The sequence below is a fragment of the Lactuca serriola genome, chromosome 4 (genome assembly GCF_051521515.1).
Source record: "Lactuca serriola cultivar US96UC23 chromosome 4, Lser_US96UC23_V15, whole genome shotgun sequence".
NCBI lineage: Eukaryota > Viridiplantae > Streptophyta > Magnoliopsida > Asterales > Asteraceae > Lactuca > Lactuca serriola.
The window spans coordinates 102,417,013-102,424,464 of NC_136411.1; the positions used below are offsets into that span (position 1 = coordinate 102,417,013).

The 7,452-nt window shown below is 36.6% G+C and overlaps 1 long non-coding RNA gene across 1 annotated transcript; it reads right to left on the minus strand.

The window, feature by feature from the left end:
- Positions 1-6,839: 6,839 nt before the first annotated feature.
- On the minus strand, positions 6,840-7,232 carry LOC145100272 (uncharacterized). Its single transcript, XR_013704938.1, has 3 exons — positions 7,147-7,232; positions 6,990-7,063; positions 6,840-6,898 (listed from the first exon to the last, which is right to left on the minus strand). It is a non-coding gene; the product is annotated as an uncharacterized LOC145100272 (long non-coding RNA).
- Positions 7,233-7,452: the final 220 nt, after the last annotated feature.

Here is a 7,452-nt window from a genome sequence, read left to right on the forward strand (position 1 = left end):
TGGCAGTGTTCCCTTTCCTGTTGTAGTTATTATAATGCATTACCTTACAATTTCTGTTGTGATGGTAACAAAATTTGTTGAACTTTGATAGGTTTACATCATATTGCTTTGCTGGTGCAGGGGTGGCAGGAACAGCGGTGGAAGTACTAGCGGCATGCACTGTGACTAGCTGTTGTTTCTTGGATGGTTCTTGCGAAGGTTGACCCTTCCTCTTGTTCGAAAACTTCTTCTTTTTGTTGTTATTGTTGTTGCTCTCTACAGTTTGCTTCGGAATTGCAATCATGAATCCTTAACTGGCGCCATGGTCAACGAGGGATTGTGCTAGCTGTTTGGCACTATCGAAAGTAACCGGCTTGGAAGCTAGTACACTTACTTGAATCTAGGGTGACACACCCTAGATATATCTCTCGATCTTCTTGCTCTCTAGAGCAACCATTCCAGGGCAAAGTATTGCCAAGTCACTGAACCTATTGGTATAGGTTGTGATCTCTACGCCTACCATTGTAAGGCCCAAAAGCTCTTGTTCAAGCTTCTGCACTTCGCCTCTCGGGCAGTACTCTTGCATGAGCATTTGTTTCAGGTTTTCCCATCCCATGGAGTTAGCCACTACCAGAGTTAGTGACTTGATGTGGCCATTCCACCACGTCGGGGCTCATTTGGAGAAAGTACATGCATCAAATTTTACTTTGCTTCCCTCTTGGCATGAACAGATCTTTAATATTGCTGCCGTTTTCTCTATCTATTGGGATAGAGCCATAACTCCTCAAGTGCCATTAAAGGATATGGGTTTGCTGTTGTTGAAGTCCTTGTAAGTGCATTCTCCGGAACGACCTTGGTATTGACCATTGGTAGAGCTATTGATTCCTCCTACTGACCCATTGTTACTCATCTGTACCATTGTTGTTGTGACAACAACTGTTACGGCTGCCTGGAAAACAGCATTGTCCATTGATGGGGGTGGTGGTGGAGGTGGTGTTAGTGTTCCTGTGGTATTGAAGCGTCGTGGATTCCTTCTTGGTGGCATGATTCTGCTATAAGTTAAAAGACGAATTCTTGATAAGTCTTCAAAAATGATTATGGAAAGTTTTAGTATTATATGTTTTACGGTCCGAACATTACCGAATTTGTAAGTTAATTGCGGAATGGAAACTTTCAGTAATGAGTTTATGATTTTTCCTTAGTATTTTAAGAACTTAATGAAATACTCAACGAAATGATCAATGCGTGTCAATCTCATTGATTTTAATATTCGATACATCCATCAGGAAAATTTAACCTTAACAAAGGTCTAGAGTACATCTATGAAAATGGGAAATTTTGACCGCATACGGGTTCTCGAATTGTGTACTCACAGTCTGTCGGGGGTACATACAGAAAGGAAAGAGTAGCACCAACTCTCACACGATAAGTATAGATACATAGCGCAAGAAGCACGCGCTCTACTCCGAGCGGGTCGTACGCTGCAGACCACGGTATGTTGTTGTGGAAGTCGGAGCTCGAGCCACTTGACGTTCAGCCTCGATGACACGCCTCTCCATTGCGGCTTGATTTTTCCGAAACTCCCTTACTTCGGCTCTAGCAGTGGTAATGTCTTTCTGGAGGGAAACGGTGTGCTCTATAGTGCGATGATGTTCTTCGTCCAGGCAACGAAGACGTACCGTAGTGATTTGGGCGGTGGCACCAATGTCTAGGATTTGGCTGTCGTTTATCCTTCTTTGCTCGCCTTGATCGGCAATGCGGCGAACCATGATAGGGAGTGCCCTGTCCGTTGAACCCCCGTTACGGAGGTCATAAAAGGCTTGTGCCATGACGTAGGGTGGACGTTGTCCTTGTTCCCTGCTCCATTGTTTCAGATGTACAGCCTAGAGTGGCATCAGGCCCTGAAAGCCTCGCTCGAGGTCTGGTACTACCTGGGGAGGAATGTAGACCTTGGCTTCGGAGTCAGTGCCCTCATCATCGGCATCCTCTTCCTCTTCTTCGGGATCCTCGTCTAGATCCTCCTCGGAAATCTCTTTAGGATCCTCTTCTGGATTCTCCTCAATCCAACCCCCATTGCCTTGGTTTGGGTAGTAGGAATCCCTGGGGATATGAAATCCTGCCATTTTGCCTGATCGAGAATAGAGATAAGAGAATTATATAGAATTTGAGTGTAAGGAGAAAATTTTATAATAAGACCAACACCGAGTCCTCTGTAATTACCTAGTGTATACGAATTACATACAATTGAGATTGAATTGACTGTTGGATAAGTAGTTTCACACCAAGCCTACATCCAAACAAGGAAAAGAGCTTAGAGCGAAAACATAAATCCTAAGCCTATGCAACCTCACTCATTTGTAACCTTGAAGTATGCACTTTGCAATTATAGCCTTGTCAGTGAAGGCTTTTAGTTTTTATAAGTTTAACTTTTATTTTATTTCCCGATCCTAGTCCTAACGAACTTCGGGGTTTATTCGCTTGTTATAGTTTTTATTGTATCATAAATACTCCTATATCATTTAAATTTCGAATTTTAATTCTAGTGTTAGTTTGTTAAGTTTTTGACTTCTTGCTCACTATGACTATTCCTTGACATACGTTGGTCATATCTCGGATAAATATAGTTGAACAGGCTATATTCATCCTAGACTTGATTACATATTCCGAGGCTTATCCATAGTGTCCAACTTGTCTTAATACTTTTGTATGGTTCTAACTATGACATTAAACTGTTGCACGCATGTATTTGTACATTTATGAAAACGAACATTTTAATTTAATAAAGTATGGTAGGTGTGAAAGTGTTTTGTCAAAGATTTTTAGTCCCTTTGCATTTATAGTTTGTATATCTTATGTGGTTCGATATACTTACTTCATTATAAACAATGCTCTGATACCAATCGGTCACACCCCCAAACCATAACGGTGGAATCGTTCGAGGGCGGATGAATTCATGTAGTATCATAACAGTTGAATAAATAGTAAAGAAATCAAACACAACCATCATCAATATAATTTAAAAAGTTACATTGTTGATTGTATTACATGTTTCAAAAGAAATTACATTATGATGATATAATAAGTTTGAAATTGACGCCTTAGCGTCCCTTCCCAAAAGCAGTTGTTACCTATATTACTGAATCGCTAAGAAATACAAGTAGTTTTGAAAAAGTGTCAACAATTAAGTTGGTGAGTTCATAAGCATTTTTGTATAAGAATTCTATGCCTTTTTGTATAAAGTAACATTATTTGTATCTAGAAAATCCAATATTTTCCATAAATGAATAGTAGTTTTAAATGATTTGAAAACGAAATGCATAAGTATTTTCCATACCTAAAATAGTGTAAGTAGATTTATATATGTATATATAATCACTAAGGCATTTGATAGCCTCGTAAATCAAATGTTTTAATACTTCATGTGAGTTTTATAACCGTACTATTGACCAAACTGCCTGTTACAACGTTCTTCAGGCGTTAGAATGATATGACATTTGTCACCCAAGACTTGCCGGTCCGAATCACTACTAGAAAAACAGCCTTTTACGACGCTCATTGCGCGTCATAAAAGGCTCAGACGACGCGCAAATGCGCGTCAAGGAAGGCCCTGTCATAAAGAGAGACGACGCGCATTTACGACACTCATTTACGACGTGTAATTACGACGCGCGTTTACGACACGTAATGCCTATCAAGGAAGGCCCTGTCATAAAGGAACACGACATGCATTCGCGTGTCGTAACCTTACGACGCGCGTGTTAATGACACACAATGCGTATCAAGAAAGACCCTGTCAAGAAAGGCAATGTCATAAATGAAGATGACACGCATTTTTGCGTATCATAATTTTAAATGTTTAAAAAAAATATTATTTATAGGTTTACTAATTTTCAAATTAAATAATACATTAAAAATATCATAATACAAAATAAAATACCATAAATAACAAATATAATTCATTTCACCAATATGTCAAATACAAATAATTATTCCAATAGTGAGTAAATGTTATAAAAAAATGAACTCATTTATATACAATTGCATTATCTAGCTTACTATGTGCCAACAACTCTTTGTGTGTTTACTTTTTCTTGAGTCTCGTTTCCTCCAAAGCTTCTAGCCATGCCAAAATATGATATCTTAGGGTTCATGTCCAAATCAAGTAAAACATTGCTAGCTTAAATTCATCAAGTCCTTGGCGTGAAGTCTTAGATAGAAGCTTAATTGCAATCTCCAATCCTTCTAGCAGACCCTAAAGATCATTATTGGCCATGTAGCAGGATCAACCTGCAATCCCTTTTCTGCCTTCTTATTACTTGCAGCAGCTTCTACCTGTTTGACCAAAGTTGTGCCTTCAGCAGCAACATGCAGCATTGCGTCAAAAAGATAAAAACAGATGACAACAAATAGCAGAGCAATTTGCAAGAATCATTCCAATTTTAGGGCAATATGCATCCAACTGTTCGATAGCCAAAGTCTCCCCTGAAACTGCTCGTGGAAGAGACTCTGCTCTCTCTGTTTCAGGAATTTTATAAAGTCAACAGAAGAGATTCACAACATTAACATTAAAAAAAACACATCTTTTAAAATTTAAGTTTCGGTTAAAAATCAAAACTCGTGCTCCTTTTCTTTTGCCACCAAATTCTAATGCTCTTGCAGCACCTCCTGCTCCAACTAACACAAACAATCTTCCAGAAATTGGGGACACATTTGCTACACCATCAGCATTTCATTTACCAGCAGCTCTCAATCTATAAAAAATAAAAAACAATTTCATATAATACTCATGATATGGTTTATTTAATTTGACTTGGTGGAAAGTTCACAACACACAGCTTCTAGTAGGAAATAAGAAGAGCACTATGTGTACCTTCACCAGCATACGGGCCTTGTAGTCATGAAGTTTGAATCCTTTAAATGCTAAAGTGGTTATGTTAGGACAGTTGAGCACAAATTCATTGCAGGTTGGGAATTTTAAACATCGTCTCTACCTGTATTGTATATGTGGAGAAAATAATGTGTTAATATGAAAAAAATTAATGAAAGTATGTTGCAATCCAAAGATAAATTGTAAAAGTGTAATAAAAATGATGATGTATTATTAAGAAACAAATTATTTATCAATTAACTACCAAGAATAATCCCTTGGGCACCCCTGTAGTAAAAGCTTGTTAGTGTCCTGAATCTCTCTTGTCCAGCTACAATACCAATTTTACAATTTTCCTTTATATAGAGTGAAAGGATAAAATCAATGAGTAAGATAAAAAGACATGTTCTAGAGGAATGAACTTTTTTTTTAAAACAATATTAGCAATGTTTACCAGTGTCCCATATTGTAAGTATTAATCTTTTTCCTCCAACTGTAAGCTGCTTCATTTTGAAGTCAACACCTGTCCACTATGAGCAGATACAAGAATAATAAGTACATTTTCAACAACATTTTTATCAAATTACCATTTGCAATGATAGGTTATATATCATCACTCAAACATAAAGGTAAGATCTGTGCTCCCTATTTATTTATACTGTCCTACTCTTTCTTTCACAAATTAAGGAGCTTTTGCAAAATATGATTAGGGTTTTTATTAATGACTTATTTCATGTTTTTCTTCTTTTTCTTAGATTAATTGAGTTTAGGGTCTTCAAGGTGTTCCATAGGTACAACCCTCACCGACATCATTAAAGATGCGGACATCTTAGATTCATTGTCTCCTTTGAGCATCGATTTCTTAAACTTACAGTCCATTTTTTTGTCATTTTTGTAATTATCCCATGGAAAAACAACTTAAACATTATTCCTTCATGGAATTTGCAACAAAATTAAGAAGTCAACACACAGTTATTCATAAATAAATAAATAAAACAAGATTGGTGAAAAAAAAAACTAGACTACAATCAATGATGATAAAACAATTACCATTTTACCCTTTGATGTCATCTATAACCACACGTGCAACATTGCGCCCTGGTGCACCCATCACACCACCACCAGGATGGGCCCAACTCCCGCATAGATACAATGCTCTCACTGGTGTTCTATAATTTGACATGAATTAACAAAAGAGTAAATTACATTTTCGGTCCTTAAGTATAGCTGATTTTTGCAATTTTGGTCCCAAAAAGTTATATATCGTGTTTTTTGTTCTTATTTGAGGTTCTTCCAACGTTTTTGGTCCTTGAGCATAGCTGATTTTGCAATTTTGGTCCCAAATTATAGTCATTTCAGAACATGGACCAAAAATGTTTTTTTTAAAAAAAAAACACTCCAATAAGCATTAAAACTGAAAGAGAACTTTCTGAGACCAATTTTGCAAATTTCAGCTATACTTAGGGACCTAACATGTAATTTACTCTTAAAAAATTATGAATGATTAGAAATGGACACTGGTTGTTGACACTTACCATCCTTTTACAGGTCTCATGAGGAAAAGAGAATCCAACCCCATTGCACCATGGAAAATATTCCCTCTTGTCAAATCCAATGTTTTTCACACAATTACAAATTTACTCCTTTGGAAGTTTTTTTTTGTTTTTTTGTTTTTTTTTACTTATTCTCCTTATATTCAATTTACCTGTGAGACCAATTATTCTTTGAAGATCTGGCAGAGCCAACATGTCAAAGTGTAACCTATCATTTAAAAAATATGCCACCTTCACAACCTAAAATTAAATTTAAAAAAAGAGAGAGAAACAGTTAACAAACTAATAACTCAAAGTGTAATTGATGCCTTTCTAGTTATTACATTTTGAGTGTCCATGAGAAAATTTGTAGTCTTGAGATCCCTATGAATTATGTTGTTGTTGTGCAAGTTCTCCATTCCTTTGCAAACATCTATAACAAACTTCACTAACTGTGGAAGCTTCAAGATGTTATGGTTTTTATGTAAGTACTCATAAAGGCTCCCTCCAGGCATGTATTCTGCATATAAAATAAAAAATTACCAAAAATGTTGTAAATTTTATCAAACAATCAAAATGTATGTAGTATATACTTAATGGAAGTTTTCTACCTGTTATTATGCACAAAGGAGGTTTCTTCATGCATGCACCAATAAAACGAACAACATTGGCATGCTGAACCTCCCTTCACACACATACACACATAAAGCTTTGTTTATTAGTTCAATTAGTAGGGTTTTAATTTAGAGTTTTTTAAAATAAAGTTACCTGAGCATGGCTACTTCATGAGCGAATTCATTCCCCAATGTTTCATCATTTAACTGTTCAGATCTAAGAATCTTGACAGCAACATGTGCTTCACGGATGTTGAGCTCTATGTCGGAAAGCAATGCTGAAAGCTAGGAGAGAGGAAGATAGGTTAGGATTGTGCTTCAAGAAAAGGATCGAACATGTTTAATAGCAGGTTAAATATCAAACTAAATTACTGCAAACTGTTAAGTGTTGACATTTTGACAATGGAACAAACACCATTATCTGATGACAGTTGGACCTTTTCATTTAGTAGCGTGTTAT